The following is a 24592-nucleotide window of genomic DNA, read 5'->3' as shown; positions in this document are numbered from 1 at the left end:
TTATCAGTACAAAGTTAAGGAATTACGAAAAACTTGTTGAAGTGTGAAGATTTTTCTTACAAAATCATTGTCTTATTGAATAACCAAAGTGTAAGCTGGAAAGATGATTTTGATAAATTACTTGTTAGAACACCTGATTTGCTCTTCTGGAGTCAATGTAGTTTGTTTTTCTCAATAACCATAGAAGTAATAGGGTAAAGTAAAGACATTATGTGGATTTTTTGCTACAGCACTTCTGTCAAAATACGAATTAAATGAGTTAAGATGATAATGGATTTTCTACTATAAGCAAAGACCAAAAAAGTCAAAATAGCAATCCCAATTTTAGATTTGATAAATGAAAATAGCACATAACAGAGGATGGTTTCAATCCATCGACCTCTGTGTTATGGGCCCAGCACGTTTCCGCTGCGCCACTCTGCTGCTCATGGAAGTGCTTAGAACTCAAGAAGGGTTGATTCATGACAAGAACATGGCAATGTGTTCCTTTTAATTAACGAAAAATCCTAAAATAACTGTCCAGATTAGAGACTTTATAAACTTTGGCAAGGAAACTTTCCAGATCAATGTTTCTTAGCTGTTGTTAGTTTATGTCTCATATAGGGTCTCTGTGGCGCAATTGGTTAGCGCGTTAGGCTGTTAACCGGAAGGTTGGTGGTTCAATCCCACCCAGGGACGAGAATCTTCTATTTGTCAACTTTTGGGGAATTTTAGGTAGAGAAGTCAACATGTCTAACTACCTATTTTATGGTAGGGTTCAAGACTTTCTCTGAAACAATTATCTCTAAAGTGAGTTTAATTTGATTTAAGCCAATTTATTCAACAATTAGAAAATACCTGAAGGTTAATGTTGTTCCTGGTGATATCTAATCAGCAGAATGCAACCTAGCAGCATTTTTAAGTGAAAGCCTGTGTTATGTTATAACCAGGTGTTATCTTATCAGTACAAAGGTAAGGAATTAAGAAAAACTTTTTGAAGTTTGAAGATTTTTCTTACAAAATCATTGTCTTATTGCATCACCAAAGTGTAAGCTGGAAAGATGATTTTAATAAATTACTTGTTTGAACACCTGATTTGCTCTTCTCTAGTCAATGTAGTTTGTTTTTCTCAATAACCATAGAAGTAATAGGGTAAAGTAAAGACATTATGTGGATTTTTTGCTACAGCACTTCTGTCAAAATACGATTTAAATGAGTTAAGATGATAATGGATTTTCTACTATAAGCAAAGACCAAAAAAGTCAAAATAGCAATCCCAATTTTAGATTTGATAAATCAAAATAGCACATAGCAGAGGATGATATCGATCCAACGACCTCTGGGTTATGGGCCCAGCACGCTTCCGCTGCGCCACTCTGCTGCTCATGGAAGTGCTTAGAACTCAAGAAGGGTTGATTCATCACAAGAACATGGCAATGTGTTCCTTTTAATTAATGAAAAATCCTAAAATAACTGTCCAGATTAGAGACTTTATAAACTTTGGTAAGGAAACTTTCCAGATCAATGTTTCAAAGCTGTTGTATGTTTATGTCTCATATAGGGTCTCTGTGACACAATTGGTTAGCACGTTCGGCTGTTAATTGGAATATTGGTGGTTCAATCCCACCCAGGGACGAAAATCTTCTATTAGTCAAATTTTGGGGATTTTTAGGTAGAGAAGTCAACATGTCAAACTACCTATTTTATGGTAGGGTTCAAGACTTTCTCTGAAACAATTATCTCTAAAGTGAGTTTAATTTGATCTAAGCCAATTTATTCAACATTTAGAAAATACCTGAAGGTTATTGTTGTTCCTGGTGATATCTAATCAGTAGAATGCATCCTAGCAGCATTTTTAAGTGGAAGCCTGTGTTATGTTAAAACCAGGTGTTATCTTATCAGTACAAAGGTAAGGAATTAAGAAAAACTTTTTGAAGTGTGAAGATTTTTCTTACAAAATCATTGTCTTATTGCATCACCAAAGTGTAAGCTGGAAAGATGATTTTGATAAATTACTTGTTAGATCACCTGATTTGCTCTTCTGGAGTCAATGTAGTTTGTTTTTCTCAATAACCATAGAAGTAATAGGGTAAATTAAAGACATTATGTGGATTTTTTGCTACAGCACTTCTGTCAAAATACGATTAAAATGAGTTAAGATGATAATGAATTTTGTACTATAAGCAAAGACCAAAAAAGTCAAAATAGCAATCCCAATTTTAGATTTGATAAATGAAAATAGCACATAGCAGAGGATGGTTTCGATCCATCGACCTCTGGGTTATGGGACCAGCACGCTTCTGCTGCACCACTCTGCTGCTCATGGAAGTGCATAGAACTCAAGAAGGGTTGATTCATCACAAGAACTTGGCAATGTGTTCCTTTTAATTAACGAAAAATCCTAAAATAACTGTCCAGATTAGAGACTTTATAAACTTTGGCAAGGAAACTTTCCAGATCAATGTTTCTTAGCTCTTGTTTGTTTATGTCTCATATAGGGTTTCTGTGGCGCAACTGGTGAGCGCGTTCGGTTGTTAATTGGAATGTTGGTGGTTCAATCCCACCCAGGGACGAGAATATTCTATTAATCAAGTTTTGGGGATTTTTAGGTAGAGAAGTCAACATGTCAAACTACCTATTTTAAGGAAGGGTTCAAGACTTTCTCTGAAACAATTATCTCTAAAGTGAGTTTAATTTGATTTAAGCCAATTTATTCAACATTTAGAAAATACCTGAAGGTTAATGTTGTTCCTGGTGATATCTAATCAGAAGAATGCAACCTAGCAGCATTTTTAAGTGAAAGCCTTTGTTATGTTAAAACCAGGTGTTATCTTATCAGTACAAAGGTAAGGAATTAAGAAAAACTTTTTGAAGTGTGAAGATTTTTCTTACAAAATCATTGTCTTATTGCATCACCAAAGTGTAAGCTGGAAAGATGATTTTGATAAATTACTTGTTAGATCACCTGATTTGCTCTTCTGGAGTCAATGTAGTTTGTTTTTCTCAATAACCATAGAAGTAATAGGGTAAATTAAAGACATTATGTGGATTTTTTGCTACAGCACTTCTGTCAAAATACGATTAAAATGAGTTAAGATGATAATGGATTTTCTACTATAAGCAAAGACCAAAAAAGTCAAAATAGCAATCCCAATTTTAGATTTGATAAATGAAAATAGCACATAGCAGAGGATGGTTTCGATCCATCGACCTCTGGGTTATGGGCCCAGCACGCTTCCGCTGCGCCACTCTGCTGCTCATGGAAGTGCTTAGAACTCAAGAAGGGTTGATTCATCACAAGAACATGGCAATGTGTTCCTTTTAATTAACGAAAAATCCTAAAATAACTGTCCAGATTAGAGACTTTATAAACTTTGGCAAGGAAACTTTCCAGATCAATGTTTCTTAGCTGTTGTTTGTTTATGTCTCATATAGGGTTTCTGTGGCACAATTGGTTAGCGCTTTCGACTGTTAACTGGAATGTTGGTGGTTCAATCCCACCCAGGGACAAGAATATTCTATTAATCAAGTTTTGGGGATTTTTCGGTAGAGAAGTCAACATGTCAAACTACCTATTTTAAGGAAGGGTTCAAGACTCTCTCTGAAACAATTATCTCTAAAGTGAGTTTAATTTGATTTAAGCCAATTTATTCAACATTTAGAAAATACCTGAAGGTTAATGTTGTTCCTGGTGATATCTAATCAGCAGAATGCAACCTAGCAGCATTTTTAAGTGAAAGCCTGTGTTATGTTATAACCAGCTGTTATCTTATCAGTACAAAGGTAATGAATTAAGAAAAACTTTTTGAAGTTTGAAGATTTTTCTTACAAAATCATTGTCTTATTGCATCACCAAAGTGTAAGCTGGAAAGATGATTTTGATAAATTACTTGTTAGAACACCTGATTTGCTCTTCTGGAGTTAATGTAGTTTGTTTTTCTCAATAACCATAGAAGTAATAGGGTAAAGTAAAGACATTATGTGGGTTTTTTGCTACAGCACTTCTGTCAAAATACAATTTAAATGAGTTAAGATGATAATGGATTTTCTACTATAAGCAAAGACCAAAAAAGTCAAAATAGCAATCCCAATTTTAGATTTGATAAATGAAAACAGCACATAGCACAGTTTCAATCCATCGACCTCTGGGTTTTGAGCCCAGCACGCTTCCGCTGCGCCACTCTGCTGCTCATGGAAGTGCTTAGAACTCAAGAAGGGTTGATTCATCTCAAGAACATGGCAATGTGTTCCTTTTAATTAACGAAAAATCCTAAAATAACTGTCCAGATTAGAGACTTTATAAACTTTGGCAAGGAAACTTTCCAGATCAATCTTTCTTAGGTGTTGTTTGTTTATGTATCACATAGGGTCTCTGTGGCGCAATTGGTTAGCGTGTTCGGCTGTTAACCGGAAGGTTGGTGGTTCAATCCCACCCAGGGACGAGAATCTTCTATTAGTCAAATTTTGGGGAATTTTAGATAGAGAAGTCAACATGTCAAACTACCTATTTTATGTTAGGGTTCAAGACTTTCTCTGAAACAATTATCTCTAAAGTGAGTTTAATTTGATTTAAGCCAATTTATTCAACATTTAGAAAATACCTGAAGGTTAATGTTGTTCCTGGTGATATCTAATCAGCAGAATGCAACCTATCAGCATTTTTAAGTGGAAGCCTGTGTTATGTTAAAACCAGGTGTTATCTTATCAGTACAAAGGTAAGGAATTAAGAAAAACTTTTTGAAGTGTGAAGATTTTTCTTACAAAATCATTGTCTTATTGCATCACCAAAGTGTAAGCTGGAAAGATGATTTTGATAAATTACTTGTTAGATCACCTGATTTGCTCTCCTGGAGTCAATGTAGTTTGTTTTTCTCAATAACCATAGAAGTAATAGGGTAAATTAAAGACATTATGTGGATTTTTTGCTACAGCACTTCTTTCAAAATACGATTAAAATGAGTTAAGATGATAATGGATTTTCTACTATAAGCAAAGACCAAAAAAGTCAAAATAGCAATCCCAATTTTAGATTTGATAAATGAAAATAGCACATAGCAGAGGATGGTTTCGATCCATCGACCTGTGGATTATGGGCCCAGCACACTTCCGCTGCGCCACTCTGCTGCTCATGGAAGTGCTTAGAACTCAAGAAGGGTTGATTCATCACAAGAACATGGCAATGTGTTCCTTTTAATTAACGAAAAATCCTAAAATAACTGTCCAGATTAGAGACTTTATAAACTTTGGCAATGAAACTTTCCAGATCAATGTTTCTTAGCTGTTGTTTGTTTATGTCTCATATAGGGTTTCTGTGGCGCAATTGGTTAGCGCGTTCGGCTGTTAACTGGAATGTTGGTGGTTCAATCCCACCCAGGGACGAGAATATTCTAATAATCAAGTTTTGGGGATTTTTAGGTAGAGAAGTCAACATGTCAAACTACCTATTTTAAGGAAGGGTTCAAGACTTTCTCTGAAACAATTATCTCTAAAGTGAGTTTAATTTGATTTAAGCCAATTTATTCAACATTTAGAAAATACCTGAAGGTTAATGTTGTTCCTGGTGATATCTAATCAGCAGAATGCAACCTAGCAGCATTTTTAAGTGAAAGCCTTTGTTATGTTATAACCAGGTGTTATCTTATCAGTACAAAGGTAAGGAATTAAGAAAAACTTTTTGAAGTGTGAAGATTTTTCTTACAAAATCATTGTCTTATTGCATCTCCAAAGTGTAAGCTGGAAAGATGATTTTGATAAATTACATGTTAGATCACCTGATTTGCTCTTCTGGAGTCAATGTAGTTTGTTTTTCTCAATAACCATAGAAGTAATAGGGTAAATTAAAGACATTATGTGGGTTTTTTGCTACAGCACTTCTGTCAAAATACGATTTAAATGAGTTAAGATGATAATGGATTTTCTACTATAAGCAAAGACCAAAAAAGTCAAAATAGCAATCCCAATTTTAGATTTGATAAATGAAAACAGCACATAGCAGAGTTTCGATCCATCGACCTCTGGGTTATGGGCCCAGCACGCTTCCGCTGCACCACTCTGCTGCTCATGGAAGTGCTTAGAACTCAAGAAGGGTTGATTCATCTCAAGAACATGGCAATGTGTTCCTTTTAATTAACGAAAAATCCTAAAATAACTGTCCAGATTAGAGACTTTATAAACTTTGGCAAGGAAACTTTCCAGATCAATCTTTCTTAGGTGTTGTTTGTTTATGTAACACATAGGGTCTCTGTGGTGCAATTGGTTAGCGCGTTCGGCTGTTAACCGGAAGGTTGGTGGTTCAATCCCACCCAGGGACGAGAATCTTCTATTAGTCAAATTTTGGGGAATTTTAGGTAGAGAAGTCAACATGTCAAACTACCTATTTTAAGGAAGGGTTCAAGACTTTCTCTGAAACAATTATCTCTAAAGTGAGTTTAATTTGATTTAAGCCAATTTATTCAACATTTAGAAAATACCTGAAGGTTAATGTTGTTCCTGGTGATATCTAATCAGCAGAATGCAACCTAGCAGCATTTTTAAGTGAAAGCCTGTGTTATGTTTAAACCAGGTCTTATCTTATCAGTACAAAGGTAAGGAATTAAGAAAAACTTTTTGAAGTTTGAAGATTTTTCTTACAAAATCATTGTCTTATTGCATCACCAAAGTGTAAGCTGGAAAGATGATTTTGATAAATTACTTGTTAGAACACCTGATTTGCTCTTCTGGAGTCAATGTAGTTTGTTTTTCTCAATAACCATAGAAGTAATAGGGTAAAGTAAAGACATTAAGTGGATTTTTTGCTACAGCACTTCTGTCAAAATATGATTAAAATGAGTTAAGATGATAATGGATTTTGTACTATAAGCAAAGACAAAAAAAGTCAAAATAGCAATTCCAATTTTAGATTTGATAAATCAAAATAGCACATAGCAGAGGATGGTTTCGATCCATCGACCTCTGGGTTATGGGCCCAGCAAGCTTCTGCTGCGCCACTCTGCTGCTCATAGAAGTGCTTATAACTCAAAAAGGGTTGATTCATCACAAGAACATGGCAATGTGTTCCTTTTAATTAACGAAAAATCCTAAAATAACTGTCCAGATTAGAGACTTTATAAACTTTGGCAAGGAAACTTTCCAGATCAATTTTTTTTAGCTGTTGTTTGATTATGTCTCATATTGGGTCTCTGTGGCGCAATTGGTTAGCGTGTTCGGCTGTTAACCGGAAGGTTGGTGGTTCAATCCCACCCAGGGACGAGAATATTCTATTAATCAAGTTTTGGGGATTTTTCGGTAGAGAAGTCAACATGTCAAACTACCTATTTTAAGGAAGGGTTCAAGACTTTCTCTGAAACAATTATCTCTAAAGTGAGTTTAATTTGATTTAAGCCAATTTATTCAACATTTAGAAAATACCTGAAGGTTAATGTTGTTCCTGGTGATATCTAATCAGCAGAATGCAACCTAGCAGCATTTTTAAATGGAAGCCTGTGTTATGTTAAAACCAGGTGTTATCTTATCAGTACAAAGGTAAGGAATTAAGAAAAACTTTTTGAAGTGTGAAGATTTTTCTTACAAAATCATTGTCTTATTGCATCACCAAAGTGTAAGCTGGAAAGATGATTTTGATAAATTACTTGTTAGATCACCTGATTTGCTCTTCTGGAGTCAATGTAGTTTGTTTTTCTCAATAACCATAGAAGTAATAGGGTAAATTAAAGACATTATGTGGATTTTTTGCTACATCACTTCTGTCAAAATACGATTAAAATGAGTTAAGATGATAATGGATTTTCTACTATAAGCAAAGACCAAAAAAGTCAAAATAGCAATCCCAATTTTAGATTTGATAAATGAAAATAGCACATAGCAGAGGATGGTTTCGATCCATCGACCTCTGGGTTATGTGACCAGCACGCTTCCGCTGCACCACTCTGCTGCTCATGGAAGTGCATAGAACTCAAGAAGGGTTGATTCATCACAAGAACATGGCAATGTGTTCCTTTTAATTAACAAAAAATCCTAAAATAACTGTCCAGATTAGAGACTTTATAAACTTTGGCAAGGAAACTTTCCAGATCATTGTTTCTTAGCTGTTGTTTGTTTATGTCTCATATAGGGTTTCTGTGGCGCAATTGGTTAGCGCGTTCGGCTGTTAACTGGAATGTTGGTGGTTCAATCCCACCCAGGGACGAGAATATTCTATTAATCAAGTTTTGGGGATTTTTAGGTAGAGAAGTCAACATGTCAAACTACCTATTTTAAGGAAGGGTTCAAGACTTTCTCTGAAACAATTATCTCTAAAGTGAGTTTAATTTGATTTAAGCCAATTTATTCAACATTTAGAAAATACCTGAAGGTTAATGTTGTTCCTGGTGATATCTAATCAGCAGAATGCAACCTAGCTGCATATTTAAGTGGAATCCTGTGTTATGTTAAAACCAGGTGTTATCTTATCAGTACAAAGGTAAGGAATTAAGAAAAACTTTTTGAAGTGTGAAGATTTTTCTTACAAAATCATTGTCTTATTGCATCACCAAAGTGTAAACTGGAAAGATGATTTTGATAAATTACTTGTTAGATCACCTGATTTGCTCTTCTGGAGTCAATGTAGTTTGTTTTTCTCAATAACCATAGAAGTAATAGGGTAAATTAAAGACATTATGTGGATTTTTTGCTACAGCACTTCTGTCAAAATACGATTAAAATGAGTTAAGATGATAATGGATTTTCTACTATAAGCAAAGACCAAAAAAGTCAAAATAGCAATCCCAATTTTAGATTTGATAAATGAAAATAGCACATAGCAGAGGATGGTTTTGATCCACCGACCTCTGGGTTATGGGCCCAGCACGCTTCCGCTGCGCCACTCTGCTGCTCATGGAAGTGCTTAGAACTGAAGAAGGGTTGATTCATCACAAGAACATGGCAATGTGTTCCTTTTAATTAACGAAAAATCCTAAAATAACTGTCCAGATTAGAGACTTTATAAACTTTGGCAAGGAAACTTTCCAGATCAATGTTTCTTAGCTGTTGTTTGTTTATGTCTCATATAGGGTTTCTGTGGCGCAATTGGTTAGCGCGTTCGACTGTTAACTGGAATGTTGGTGGCTCAATCCCACCCAGGGATGAGAATATTCTATTAATCAAGTTTTGGGGATTTTTAGGTAGAGAAGTCAACATGTCAAACTACCTATTTTAAGGAAGGGTTCAAGACTTTCTCTGAAACAATTATCTCTAAAGTGAGTTTAATTTGATTTAAGCCAATTTATTCAACATTTAGAAAATACCTGAAGGTTAATGTTGTTCCTGGTGATATCTAATCAGCAGAATGCAACCTAGCAGCATTTTTAAGTGAAAGCCTGTGTTATGTTATAACCAGGTGTTATCTTATCAGTACAAATGTAAGGAATTAAGAAAAACTTTTTGAAGTGTGAAGATTTTTCTTACAAAATCATTGTCTTATTGCATCACCAAAGTGTAAGCTGGAAAGATGATTTTGATAAATTACATGTTAGATCACCTGATTTGCTCTTCTGGAGTCAATGTAGTTTGTTTTTCTCAATAACCATAGAAGTAATAGGGTAAATTAAAGACATTATGTGGATTTTTTGCTACAGCACTTCTGTCAAAATACGATTAAAATGAGTTAAGATGATAATGGATTTTCTACTATAAGCAAAGACCAAAAAAGTCAAAATAGCAATCCCAATTTTAGATTTGATAAATGAAAATAGCACATAGCAGAGGATGGTTTTGATTCATCGACCTCTGGGTTATGGGCCCAGCACGCTTCCGCTGCGCCACTCTGCTGCTCATGGAAGTGCTTAGAACTCAAGAAGGGTTGATTCATCACAAGAACATGGCAATGTGTTCCTTTTAATTAACGAAAAATCCTAAAATAACTGTCCAGATTAGGTACTTTATAAACTTTGGCAAGGAAACTTTCCAGATCAATGTTTCTTAGATGTTGTTTGTTTATGTCTCATATAGGGTTTCTGTGGCGCAATTGGTTAGCGCGTTCGGCTGTTAACTGGAATGTTGGTGGTTCAATCCCACCCAGGGACGAGAATATTCTATTAATCAAGTTTTGGGGATTTTTCGGTAGAGAAGTCAACATGTCAAACTACCTATTTTAAGGAAGGGTTCAAGACTTTCTCTGAAACAATTATCTCTAAAGTGAGTTTAATTTGATTTAAGCCAATTTATTCAACATTTAGAAAATACCTGAAGGTTAATGTTGTTCCTGGTGATATCTAATCAGAAGAATGCAACCTAGCAGCATTTTTAAGTGAAAGCCTTTGTTATGTTATAACCAGGTGTTATCTTATCAGTACAAAGGTAAGGAATTAAGAAAAACTTTTTGAAGTGTGAAGATTTTTCTTACAAAATCATTGTCTTATTGCATCACCAAAGTGTAAGCTGGAAAGATGATTTTGATAAATTACTTGTTAGATCACCTGATTTGCTCTTCTGGAGTCAATGTAGTTTGTTTTTCTCAATAACCATAGAAGTAATAGGGTAAATTAAAGACATTATGTGGATTTTTTGCTACAGCACTTCTGTCAAAATACGATTAAAATGAGTTAAGATGATAATGGATTTTCTACTATAAGCAAAGACCAAAAAAGTCAAAATAGCAATCCCAATTTTAGATTTGATAAATGAAAATAGCACATAGCAGAGGATGGTTTCGATCCATCGACCTCTGGGTTATGGGCCCAGCACGCTTCCACTGCGCGACTCTGCTGCTCATGGAAGTGCTTAGAACTCAAGAAGGGTTGATTCATCACAAGAACATGGCAATGTGTTCCTTTTAATTAACGAAAAATCCTAAAATAACTGTCCAGATTAGGTACTTTATAAACTTTGGCAAGGAAACTTTCCAGATCAATGTTTCTTAGCTGTTGTTTGTTTATGTCTCATATAGGGTTTCTGTGGCGCAATTGGTTAGCGCGTTCGGCTGTTAACTGGAATGTTGGTGGTTCAATCCCACCCAGGGACGAGAATATTCTATTAATCAAGTTTTGGGGATTTTTCGGTAGAGAAGTCAACATGTCAAACTACCTATTTTAAGGAAGGGTTCAAGACTTTCTCTGAAACAATTATCTCTAAAGTGAGTTTAATTTGATTTAAGCCAATTTATTCAACATTTAGAAAATACCTGAAGGTTAATGTTGTTCCTGGTGATATCTAATCAGCAGAATGCAACCTAGCAGCATTTTTAAGTGGAAGCCTGTGTTATGTTAAAACCAGGTGTTATCTTATCAGTACAAAGGTAAGGAATTAAGAAAAACTTTTTGAAGTGTGAAGATTTTTCTTACAAAATCATTGTCTTATTGCATCACCAAAGTGTAAGCTGGAAAGATGATTTTGATAAATTACTTGTTAGATCACCTGATTTGCTCTTCTGGAGTCAATGTAGTTTGTTTTTCTCAATAACCATAGAAGTAATAGGGTAAATTAAAGACATTATGTGGATTTTTTGCTACAGCACTTCTGTCAAAATACGATTAAAATGAGTTAAGATGATAATGGATTTTCTACTATAAGCAAAGACCAAAAAAGTCAAAATAGCAATCCCAATTTTAGATTTGATAAATGAAAATAGCACATAGCAGAGGATGGTTTCGATCCATCGACCTCTGGGTTATGGGCCCAGCACGCTTCCACTGCGCGACTCTGCTGCTCATGGAAGTGCTTAGAACTCAAGAAGGGTTGATTCATCACAAGAACATGGCAATGTGTTCCTTTTAATTAACGAAAAATCCTAAAATAACTGTCCAGATTAGGTACTTTATAAACTTTGGCAAGGAAACTTTCCAGATCAATGTTTCTTAGCTGTTGTTTGTTTATGTCTCATATAGGGTTTCTGTGGCGCAATTGGTTAGCGCGTTCGGCTGTTAACTGGAATGTTGGTGGTTCAATCCCACCCAGGGACGAGAATATTCTATTAATCAAGTTTTGGGGATTTTTCGGTAGAGAAGTCAACATGTCAAACTACCTATTTTAAGGAAGGGTTCAAGACTTTCTCTGAAACAATTATCTCTAAAGTGAGTTTAATTTGATTTAAGCCAATTTATTCAACATTTAGAAAATACCTGAAGGTTAATGTTGTTCCTGGTGATATCTAATCAGCAGAATGCAACCTAGCAGCATTTTTAAGTGGAAGCCTGTGTTATGTTAAAACCAGGTGTTATCTTATCAGTACAAAGGTAAGGAATTAAGAAAAACTTTTTGAAGTGTGAAGATTTTTCTTACAAAATCATTGTCTTATTGCATCACCAAAGTGTAAGCTGGAAAGATGATTTTGATAAATTACTTGTTAGATCACCTGATTTGCTCTTCTGGAGTCAATGTAGTTTGTTTTTCTCAATAACCATAGAAGCAATAGGGTAAATTAAAGACATTATGTGGATTTTTTGCTACAGCACTTCTGTCAAAATACGATTAAAATGAGTTAAGATGATAATGGATTTTCTACTATAAGCAAAGACCAAAAAAGTCAAAATAGCAATCCCAATTTTAGATTTGATAAATGAAAATAGCACATAGCAGAGGATGGTTTTGATCCATCGACCTCTGGGTTATGGGCCCAGCACGCTTCCGCTGCGCCACTCTGCTGCTCATGGAAGTGCTTTGAACTGAAGAAGGGTTGATTCATCACAAGAACATGGCAATGTGTTCCTTTTAATTAACGAAAAATTCTAAAATAACTGTCCAGATTAGAGACTTTATAAACTTTGGCAAGGAAACTTTCCAGATCAATGTTTCTTAGCTGTTGTTTGTTTATGTCTCATATAGGGTTTCTGTGGCACAATTGGTTAGCGCTTTCGACTGTTAACTGGAATGTTGGTGGTTCAATCCCACCCAGGGACGAGAATATTCTATTAATCAAGTTTTGGGGATTTTTCGGTAGAGAAGTCAACATGTCAAACTACCTATTTTAAGGAAGGGTTCAAGACTTTCTCTGAAACAATTATCTCTAAAGTGAGTTTAATTTGATTTAAGCCAATTTATTCAACATTTAGAAAATACCTGAAGGTTAATGTTGTTCCTGGTGATATCTAATCAGCAGAATGCAACCTAGCAGCATTTTTAAGTGAAAGCCTGTGTTATGTTATAACCAGGTGTTATCTTATCAGTACAAAGGTAATGAATTAAGAAAAACTTTTTGAAGTTTGAAGATTTTTCTTACAAAATCATTGTCTTATTGCATCACCAAAGTGTAAGCTGGAAAGATGATTTAGATAAATTACTTGTTAGAACACCTGATTTGCTCTTCTGGAGTCAATGTAGTTTGTTTTTCTCAATAACCATAGAAGTAATAGGGTAAAGTAAAGACATTATGTGGGTTTTTTGCTACAGCACTTCTGTCAAAATACGATTTAAATGAGTTAAGATGATAATGGATTTTCTACTATAAGCAAAAACCAAAAAAGTCAAAATAGCAATCCCAATTTTAGATTTGATAAATGAAAACAGCACATAGCAGAGTTTCGATCCATCGACCTCTGGGTTATGGGCCCAGCACGCTTCCGCTGCGCCACTCTGCTGCTCATGGAAGTGCTTAGAACTCAAGAAGGGTTAATTCATCTCAAGAACATGGCAATGTGTTCCTTTTAATTAACGAAAAATCCTAAAATAACTGTCCAGATTAGAGACTTTATAAACTTTTGGCAAGGAAACTTTCCAGATCAATCTTTCTTAGCTGTTGCTTGTTTATGTCTCATATAGGGTTTCTGTGGCGCAATTGGTTAGCGCGTTCGGCTGTTAACTGGAATGTTGGTGGTTCAATCCCACCCAGGGACGAGAATATTCTATTAATCAAGTTTTGGGGATTTTTCGGTAGAGAAGTCAACATGTCAAACTACCTATTTTAAGGAAGGGTTCAAGACTTTCTCTGAAACAATTATCTCTAAAGTGAGTTTAATTTGATTTAAGCGAATTTATTCAACATTTAGAAAATACCTGAAGGTTAATGTTGTTCCTGGTGATATCTAATCAGCAGAATGCAACCTAGCAGCATTTTTAAGTGGAAGCCTGTGTTATGTTAAAACCAGGTGTTATCTTATCAGTACAAAGGTAAGGAATTAAGAAAAACTCTTTGAAGTGTGAAGATTTTTCTTACAAAATCATTGTCTTATTGCATCACCAAAGTGTAAGCTGGAAAGATGATTTTGATAAATTACATGTTAGATCACCTGATTTGCTCTTCTGGAGTCAATGTAGTTTGTTTTTCTCAATAACCATAGAAGTAATAGGGTAAATTAAAGACATTATGTGGATTTTTTGCTACAGCACTTCTGTCAAAATACGATTAAAATGAGTTAAGATGATAATGGATTTTCTACTATAAGCAAAGACCAAAATAGTCAAAATAGCAATCCCAATTTTAGATTTGATAAATGAAAATAGCACATAGCAGAGGATGGTTTCGATCCATCGACCTCGGGGTTATGGGCCCAGCACGCTTCCGCTGCGCCACTCTGCTGCTCATGGAAGTACTTAGAACTCAAGAAGGGTTGATTCATCACAAGAACATGGCAATGTGTTCCTTTTAATTAACGAAAAATCCTAAAATAACTGTCCAGATTAGGTACTTTATAAACTTTGGCAAGGAAACTTTCCAGATCAATGTTTCTTAGCTGTTGTTTGTTTATGTCTCATATAGGGTTTCTGTGGCGCAATTGGTTAGCGCGTTCGGCTGTTAACTGGAATGTTGGTGGTTCAATCCCACCCAGGGACGAGAATATTCTATTAATCAAGTTTTGGGGATTTTTCGGTAGAGAAGTCAACATGTCAAACTACCTATTTTAAGGAAGGGTTCAAGACTTTCTCTGAAACAATTATCTCTAAAGTGAGTTTAATTTGATTTAAGCCAATTTATTCAACATTTAGAAAATACCTGAAGGTTAATGTTGTTCCTGGTGATATCTAATCAGCAGAATGCAACCTAGCAGCATTTTTAAGTGGAAGCCTGTGTTATGTTAAAACCAGGTGTTATCTTATCAGTACAAAGGTAAGGAATTAAGAAAAACTCTTTGAAGTGTGAAGATTTTTCTTACAAAATCATTGTCTTATTGCATCACCAAAGTGTAAGCTGGAAAGATGATTTTGATAAATTACATGTTAGATCACCTGATTTGCTCTTCTGGAGTCAATGTAGTTTGTTTTTCTCAATAACCATAGAAGTAATAGGGTAAATTAAAGACATTATGTGGATTTTTTGCTACAGCACTTCTGTCAAAATACGATTAAAATGAGTTAAGATGATAATGGATTTTCTACTATAAGCAAAGACCAAAAAAGTCAAAATAGCAATCCCAATTTTAGATTTGATAAATGAAAATTGCACATAGCAGAGGATGGTTTCGATCCATCGACCTCGGGGTTATGGGCCCAGCACGCTTCCGCTGCGCCACTCTGCTGCTCATGGAAGTGCTTAGAACTCAAGAAGGGTTGATTCATCACAAGAACATGGCAATGTGTTCCTTTTAATTAACGAAAAATCCTAAAATAACTGTCCAGATTAGAGACTTTATTAACTTTGGCAAGGAAACTTTCCAGATCAATGTTTCTTAGCTCTTGTTTGTTTATGTCTCATATAGGGTTTCTGTGGCGCAACTGGTGAGCGCGTTCGGTTGTTAATTGGAATGTTGGTGGTTCAATCCCACCCAGGGACGAGAATATTCTATTAATCAAGTTTTGGGGATTTTTAGGTAGAGAAGTCAACATGTCAAACTACCTATTTTAAGGAAGGGTTCAAGACTTTCTCTGAAACAATTATCTCTAAAGTGAGTTTAATTTGATTTAAGCCAATTTATTCAACATTTAGAAAATACCTGAAGGTTAATGTTGTTCCTGGTGATATCTAATCAGAAGAATGCAACCTAGCAGCATTTTTAAGTGAAAGCCTTTGTTATGTTATAACCAGGTGTTATCTTATCAGTACAAAGGTAAGGAATTAAGAAAAACTTTTTGAAGTGTGAAGATTTTTCTTACAAAATCATTGTCTTATTGCATCACCAAAGTGTAAGCTGGAAAGATGATTTTGATAAATTACTTGTTAGATCACCTGATTTGCTCTTCTGGAGTCAATGTAGTTTGTTTTTCTCAATAACCATAGAAGTAATAGGGTAAATTAAAGACATTATGTGGATTTTTTGCTACAGCACTTCTGTCAAAATACGATTAAAATGAGTTAAGATGATAATGGATTTTCTACTATAAGCAAAGACCAAAAAAGTCAAAATAGCAATCCCAATTTTAGATTTGATAAATGAAAATAGCACATAGCAGAGGATGGTTTCGATCCATCGACCTCTGGGTTATGGGACCAGCACGCTTCTGCTGCACCACTCTGCTGCTCATGGAAGTGGATAGAACTCAAGAAGGGTTGATTCATCACAAGAACATGGCAATGTGTTCCTTTTAATTAACAAAAAATCCTAAAATAACTGTCCAGATTAGAGACTTTATAAACTTTGGCAAGGAAACTTTCCAGATCAATGTTTCTTAGCTCTTGTTTGTTTATGTCTCATATAGGGTTTCTGTGGCGCAACTGGTGAGCGTGTTCGGTTGTTAATTGGAATGTTGGTGGTTCAATCCCACCCAGGGACGAGAATATTCTATTAATCAAGTTTTGGGGATTTTTAGGTAGAGAAGTCAACATGTCAAACTACCTATTTTAAGGAAGGGTTCAAGACTTTCTCTGAAACAATTATCTCTAAAGTGAGTTTAATTTGATTTAAGCCAATTTATTCAACATTTAGAAAATACCTGAAGGTTAATGTTGTTCCTGGTGATATCTAATCAGCAGAATGCAACCTAGCTGCATTTTTAAGTGGAAGCCTGTGTTATGTTAAAACCAGGTGTTATCTTATCAGTACAAAGGTAAGGAATTAAGAAAAACTTTTTGAAGTGTGAAGATTTTTCTTACAAAATCATTGTCTTATTGCATCACCAAAGTGTAAACTGGAAAGATGATTTTGATAAATTACTTGTTAGATCACCTGATTTGCTCTTCTGGAGTCAATGTAGTTTGTTTTTCTCAATAACCATAGAAGTAATAGGGTAAATGAAAGACATTATGTGGATTTTTTGCTACAGCACTTCTGTCAAAATACGATTAAAATGAGTTAAGATGATAATGGATTTTCTACTATAAGCAAAGACCAAAAAAGTCAAAATAGCAATCCCAATTTTAGATTTGATAAATGAAAATAGCACATAGCAGAGGATGGTTTTGATCCATCGACCTCTGGGTTATGGGCCCAGCACGCTTCCGCTGCGCCACTCTGCTGCTCATGGAAGTGCTTAGAACTGAAGAAGGGTTGATTCATCACAAGAACATGGCAATGTGTTCCTTTTAATTAACGAAAAATTCTAAAATAACTGTCCAGATTAGAGACTTTATAAACTTTGGCAAGGAAACTTTCCAGATCAATGTTTCTTAGCTGTTGTTTGTTTATGTCTCATATAGGGTTTCTGTGGCACAATTGGTTAGCGCTTTCGACTGTTAACTGGAATGTTGGTGGTTCAATCCCACCCAGGGACGAGAATATTCTATTAATCAAGTTTTGGGGATTTTTCGGTAGAGAAGTCAACATGTCAAACTACCTATTTTAAGGAAGGGTTCAAGACTTTCTCTGAAACAATTATCTCTAAAGTGAGTTTAATTTGATTTAAGCCAATTTATTCAACATTTAGAAAATACCTGAAGGTTAATGTTGTTCCTGGTGATATCTAATCAGCAGAATGCAACCTAGCAGCATTTTTAAGTGAAAGCCTGTGTTATGTTATAACCAGGTGTTATCTTATCAGTACAAAGGTAATGAATTAAGAAAAACTTTTTGAAGTTTGAAGATTTTTCTTACAAAAGCATTGTCTTATTGCATCACCAAAGTGTAAGCTGGAAAGATGATTTTGATAAATTACTTGTTAGAACACCTGATTTGCTCTTCTGGAGTCAATGTAGTTTGTTTTTCTCAATAACCATAGAAGTAATAGGGTAAAGTAAAGACATTATGTGGGTTTTTTGCTACAGCACTTCTGTCAAAATACGATTTAAATGAGTTAAGATGATAATGGATTTTCTACTATAAGCAAAAACCAAAAAAGTCAAAATAGCAATCCCAATTTTAGATTTGATAAATGAAAACAGCACATAGCAGAGTTTCGATCCATCGACCTCTGGGTTATGGGCCCAGCACGCTTCCGCTGCGCCACTCTGCTGCTCATGGAAGTGCTTAGAACTCAAGAAGGGTTAATTCATCTCAAGAACATGGCAATGTGTTCCTTTTAATTAACGAAAAATCCTAAAATAACTGTCCAGATTAGAGACTTTAGAAACTTTGGCAAGGAAACTTTCCAGATCAATCTTTCTTAGCTGTTGCTTGTTTATGTCTCATATAGGGTTTCTGTGGCGCAATTGGTTAGCGCGTTCGGCTGTTAACTGGAATGTTGGTGGTTCAATCCCACCCAGGGACGAGAATATTCTATTAATCAAGTTTTGGGGATTTTTCGGTAGAGAAGTCAACATGTCAAACTACCTATTTTAAGGAAGGGTTCAAGACTTTCTCTGAAACAATTATCTCTAAAGTGAGTTTAATTTGATTTAAGCAAATTTATTCAACATTTAGAAAATACCTGAAGGTTAATGTTGTTCCTGGTGATATCTAATCAGCAGAATGCAACCTAGCAGCATTTTTAAGTGGAAGCCTGTGTTATGTTAAAACCAGGTGTTATCTTATCAGTACAAAGGTAAGGAATTAAGAAAAACTCTTTGAAGTGTGAAGATTTTTCTTACAAAATCATTGTCTTATTGCATCACCAAAGTGTAAGCTGGAAAGATGATTTTGATAAATTACATGTTAGATCACCTGATTTGCTCTTCTGGAGTCAATGTAGTTTGTTTTTCTCAATAACCATAGAAGTAATAGGGTAAATTAAAGACATTATGTGGATTTTTTGCTACAGCACTTCTGTCAAAATACGATTAAAATGAGTTAAGATGATAATGGATTTTCTACTATAAGCAAAGACCAAAAAAGTCAAAATAGCAATCCCAATTTTAGATTTGATAAATGAAAATAGCACATAGCAGAGGATGGTTTCGATCCATCGACCTCGGGGTTATGGGCCCAGCACGCTTCCGCTGCGCCACTCTGCTGCTCATGGAAGTGCTTAGAACTCAAGAAGGGTTGATTCATCACAAGAACATGGCAATGTGTTCCTTTTAATTAACGAAAAATCCTAAAATAACTGTCCAGATTAGGTACTTTATAAACTTTGGCAAGGAAACTTTCCAGATCAATGTTTCTTAGCTGTTGTTTGTTTATGTCTCATATAGGGTTTCTGTGGCGCAATTGGTTAGCGCGTTCGGCTGTTAACTGGAATGTTGGTGGTTCAATCCCACCCAGGGACGAGAATATTCTATTAATCAAGTTTTGGGGATTTTTCGGTAGAGAAGTCAACATGTCAAACTACCTATTTTAAGGAAGGGTTCAAGACTTTCTCTGAAACAATTATCTCTAAAGTGAGTTTAATTTGATTTAAGCCAATTTATTCAACATTTAGAAAATACCTGAAGGTTAATGTTGTTCCTGGTGATATCTAATCAGCAGAATGCAACCTAGCAGCATTTTTAAGTGGAAGCCTTTGTTATGTTAAAACCAGGTGTTATCTTATCAGTACAAAGGTAAGGAATTAAGAAAAACTTTTTGAAGTGTGAAGATTTTTCTTACAAAATCATTGTCTTATTGCATCACCAAAGTGTAAGCTGGAAAGATGATTTTGATAAATTACTTGTTAGATCACCTGATTTGCTCTTCTGGAGTCAATGTAGTTTGTTTTTCTCAATAACCATAGAAGTAATAGGGTAAATTAAAGACATTATGTGGATTTTTTGCTACAGCACTTCTGTCAAAATACAATTAAAATGAGTTAAGATGATAATGGATTTTCTACTATAAGCAAAGACCAAAAAAGTCAAAATAGCAATCCCAATATTAGATTTGATAAATGAAAATAGCACATAGCAGAGGATGGTTTCGATCCATCGACCTCTGGGTTATGGGACCAGCACGCTTCTGCTGCACCACTCTGCTGCTCATGGAAGTGCATAGAACTCAAGAAGGGTTGATTCATCACAAGAACATGGCAATGTGTTCCTTTTAATTAACGAAAAATCCTAAAATAACTGTCCAGATTAGATTCTTTATAAACTTTGGCAAGGAAACTTTCCAGATCAATGTTTCTTAGCTCTTGTTTGTTTATGTCTCATATAGGGTTTCTGTGGCGCAACTGGTGAGCGCGTTCGGTTGTTAATTGGAATGTTGGTGGTTCAATCCCACCCAGGGACGAGAATATTCTATTAATCAAGTTTTGGGGATTTTTAGGTAGAGAAGTCAACATGTCAAACTACCTATTTTAAGGAAGGGTTCAAGACTTTCTCTGAAACAATTATCTCTAAAGTGAGTTTAATTTGATTTAAGCCAATTTATTCAACATTTAGAAAATACCTAAAGGTTAATGTTGTTCCTGGTGATATCTAATCAGAAGAATGCAACCTAGCAGCATTTTTAAGTGAAAGCCTTTGTTATGTTATAACCAGGTGTTATCTTATCAGTACAAAGGTAAGGAATTAAGAAAAACTTTTTGAAGTTTGAAGATTTTTCTTACAAAATCATTGTCTTATTGCATCACCAAAGTGTAAGCTGGAAAGATGATTTTGATAAATTACTTGTTAGATCACCTGATTTGCTCTTCTGGAGTCAATGTAGTTTGTTTTTCTCAATAACCATAGAAGTAATAGGGTAAATTAAAGACATTATGTGGATTTTTTGCTACAGCACTTCTGTCAAAATACGATTAAAATGAGTTAAGATGATAATGGATTTTCTACTATAAGCAAAGACCAAAAAAGTCAAAATAGCAATCCCAATTTTAGATTTGATAAATGAAAATAGCACATAGCAGAGGATGGTTTTGATCCATCGACCTCTGGGTTATGGGCCCAGCACGCTTCCGCTGCGCCACTCTGCTGCTCATGGAAGTGCTTAGAACTCAAGAAGGGTTGATTCATCACAAGAACATGGCAATGTGTTCCTTTTAATTAACGAAAAATCCTAAAATAACTGTCCAGATTAGAGACTTTATAAACTTTGGCAAGGAAACTTTCCAGATCAATGTTTCTTAGCTGTTGTTTGTTTATGTCTCATATAGGGTTTCTGTGGCACAATTGGTTAGCGCTTTCGACTGTTAACTGGAATGTTGGTGGTTCAATCCCACCCAGGGACGAGAATATTCTATTAATCAAGTTTTGGGGATTTTTAGGTAGAGAAGTCAACATGTCAAACTACCTATTTTAAGGAAGGGTTCAAGACTTTCTCTGAAACAATTATCTCTAAAGTGAGTTTAATTTGATTTAAGCCAATTTATTCAACATTTAGAAAATACCTGAAGGTTAATGTTGTTCCTGGTGATATCTAATCAGCAGAATGCAACCTAGCAGCATTTTTAAGTGAAAGCCTGTGTTATGTTATAACCAGCTGTTATCTTATCAGTACAAAGGTAATGAATTAAGAAAAACTTTTTGAAGTTTGAAGATTTTTCTTACAAAATCATTGTCTTATTGCATCACCAAAGTGTAAGCTGGAAAGATGATTTTGATAAATTACTTGTTAGAACACCTGATTTGCTCTTCTGGAGTCAATGTAGTTTGTTTTTCTCAATAACCATAGAAGTAATAGGGTAAAGTAAAGACATTAAGTGGATTTTTTGCTACAGCACTTCTGTCAAAATATGATTAAAATGAGTTAAGATGATAATGGATTTTGTACTATAAGCAAAGACCAAAAAAGTCAAAATAGCAATTCCAATTTTAGATTTGATAAATCAAAATAGCACAGAGCAGAGGATGGTTTCGATCCATCGACCTCTGGGTTATGGGCCCAGCAAGCTTCTGCTGCACCACTCTGCTGCTCATGGATGTGCTTAGAACTCAAAAAGGGTTGATTCATCACAAGAACATGGCAATGTGTTCCTTTTAATTAACGAAAAATCCTAAAATAACTGTCCAGATTAGAGACTTTATAAACTTTGGCAAGGAAACTTTCCAGATCAATTTTTTTTAGCAGTTGTTTGTTTATGTCTCATATTGGGTCTCTGTGGCGCAATTGGTTAGCGTGTTCGGCTGTTAACCGGAAGGTTGGTGGTTCAATCCCACCCAGGGACGAGAATCTTCTATTAGTCAAATTTTGGGGAATTTTAGGTAGAGAAGTCAACATGTCAAACTACCTATTATATGTTAGGGTTCAAGACTTTCTCTGAAACAATTATCTCTAAAGTAAGTTTAATTTGATTTAAGCCAATTTATTCAACATTTAGAAAATACCTGAAGGTTAATGTTGTTCCTGGTGATATCTAATCAGCAGAATGCAACCTATCAGCATTTTTAAGTGGAAGCCTGTGTTATGTTAAAACCAGGTGTTATCTTATCAGTACAAAGGTAAGGAATTAAGAAAAACTTTTTGAAGTGTGAAGATTTTTCTTACAAAATCATTGTCTTATTGCATCACCAAAGTGTAAGCTGGAAAGATGATTTTGATAAATTACTTGTTAGATCACCTGATTTGCTCTTCTGGAGTCAATGTAGTTTGTTTTTCTCAATAACCATAGAAGTAATAGGGTAAATTAAAGACATTATGTGGATTTTTTGCTACAGCACTTCTGTCAAAATACGATTAAAATGAGTTAAGATGATAATGGATTTTCTACTATAAGCAAAGACCAAAAAAGTCAAAATAGCAATCCCAATTTTAGATTTGATAAATGAAAATAGCACATAGCAGAGGATGGTTTCGATCCATCGACCTCTGGATTATGGGCCCAGCACGCTTCCGCTGCGCCACTCTGCTGCTCATGGAAGTGCTTAGAACTCAAGAAGGGTTGATTCATCACAAGAACATGGCAATGTGTTCCTTTTAATTAACGAAAAATCCTAAAATAACTGTCCAGATTAGAGACTTTATAAACTTTGGCAAGGAAACTTTCCAGATCAATGTTTCTTAGCTGTTGTTTGTTTATGTCTCATATAGGGTTTCTGTGGCGCAATTGGTTAGCGCGTTCGGCTGTTAACTGGAATGTTGGTGGTTCAATCCCACCCAGGGACGAGAATATTCTAATAATCAAGTTTTGGGGATTTTTAGGTAGAGAAGTCAACATGTCAAACTACCTATTTTAAGGAAGGGTTCAAGACTTTCTCTGAAACAATTATCTCTAAAGTGAGTTTAATTTGATTTAAGCCAATTTATTCAACATTTAGAAAATACCTGAAGGTTAATGTTGTTCCTGGTGATATCTAATCAGCAGAATGCAACCTAGCAGCATTTTTAAGTGAAAGCCTGTGTTATGTTATAACCAGGTGTTATCTTATCAGTACAAAGGTAATGAATTAAGAAAAACTTTTTGAAGTTTGAAGATTTTTCTTACAAAATCATTGTCTTATTGCATCTCCAAAGTGTAAGCTGGAAAGATGATTTTGATAAATTACTTGTTAGAACACCTGATTTGCTCTTCTGGAGTCAATGTAGTTTGTTTTTCTCAATAACCATAGAAGTAATAGGGTAAAGTAAAGACATTATGTGGGTTTTTTGCTACAGCACTTCTGTCAAAATACGATTTAAATGAGTTAAGATGATAATGGATTTTCTACTATAAGCAAAAACCAAAAAAGTCAAAATAGCAATCCCAATTTTAGATTTGATAAATGAAAACAGCACATAGCAGAGTTTCGATCCATCGACCTCTGGGTTATGGGCCCAGCACGCTTCCGCTGCGCCACTCTGCTGCTCATGGAAGTGCTTAGAACTCAAGAAGGGTTAATTCATCTCAAGAACATGGCAATGTGTTCCTTTTAATTAACGAAAAATCCTAAAATAACTGTCCAGATTAGAGACTTTATAAACTTTGGCAAGGAAACTTTCCAGATCAATCTTTCTTAGCTGTTGCTTGTTTATGTCTCATATAGGGTTTCTGTGGCGCAATTGGTTAGCGCGTTCGGCTGTTAACTGGAATGTTGGTGGTTCAATCCCACCCAGGGACGAGAATATTCTATTAATCAAGTTTTGGGGATTTTTCGGTAGAGAAGTCAACATGTCAAACTACCTATTTTAAGGAAGGGTTCAAGACTTTCTCTGAAACAATTATCTCTAAAGTGAGTTTAATTTGATTTAAGTGAATTTATTCAACATTTAGAAAATACCTGAAGGTTAATGTTGTTCCTGGTGATATCTAATCAGCAGAATGCAACCTAGCAGCATTTTTAAGTGGAAGCCTGTGTTATGTTAAAACCAGGTGTTATCTTATCAGTACAAAGGTAAGGAATTAAGAAAAACTCTTTGAAGTGTGAAGATTTTTCTTACAAAATCATTGTCTTATTGCATCACCAAAGTGTAAGCTGGAAAGATGATTTTGATAAATTACATGTTAGATCACCTGATTTGCTCTTCTGGAGTCAATGTAGTTTGTTTTTCTCAATAACCATAGAAGTAATAGGGTAAATTAAAGACATTATGTGGATTTTTTGCTACAGCACTTCTGTCAAAATACGATTAAA

At 35.0% G+C, this 24592-nt stretch overlaps 4 non-coding genes across 4 annotated transcripts; all 4 read left to right on the top strand.

Moving 5' to 3' along the window:
* Positions 1–4347: 4347 nt before the first annotated feature.
* On the top strand, positions 4348–4421 carry TRNAN-GUU (transfer RNA asparagine (anticodon GUU)). The gene has a single exon. It is a non-coding gene; the product is annotated as a tRNA-Asn (tRNA).
* Positions 4422–6216: 1795 nt separating this feature from the next.
* On the top strand, positions 6217–6290 carry TRNAN-GUU (transfer RNA asparagine (anticodon GUU)). Its single transcript has one exon. It is a non-coding gene; the product is annotated as a tRNA-Asn (tRNA).
* Positions 6291–7153: 863 nt separating this feature from the next.
* TRNAN-GUU (transfer RNA asparagine (anticodon GUU)) lies at positions 7154–7227 on the top strand. The gene has a single exon. It is a non-coding gene; the product is annotated as a tRNA-Asn (tRNA).
* A 14909-nt stretch (positions 7228–22136) lies between these two features.
* On the top strand, positions 22137–22210 carry TRNAN-GUU (transfer RNA asparagine (anticodon GUU)). The gene has a single exon. It is a non-coding gene; the product is annotated as a tRNA-Asn (tRNA).
* The last annotated feature ends 2382 nt before the right edge of the window (positions 22211–24592 follow it).

Source organism: Taudactylus pleione, unplaced genomic scaffold (assembly GCF_031769625.1).
Source record: "Taudactylus pleione unplaced genomic scaffold, aTauple2 ptg000134l, whole genome shotgun sequence".
NCBI lineage: Eukaryota > Metazoa > Chordata > Amphibia > Anura > Myobatrachidae > Taudactylus > Taudactylus pleione.
The sequence above is the reverse complement of the archived record's forward strand: the minus strand, read 5'-3'. Positions and strand labels throughout refer to the sequence as shown.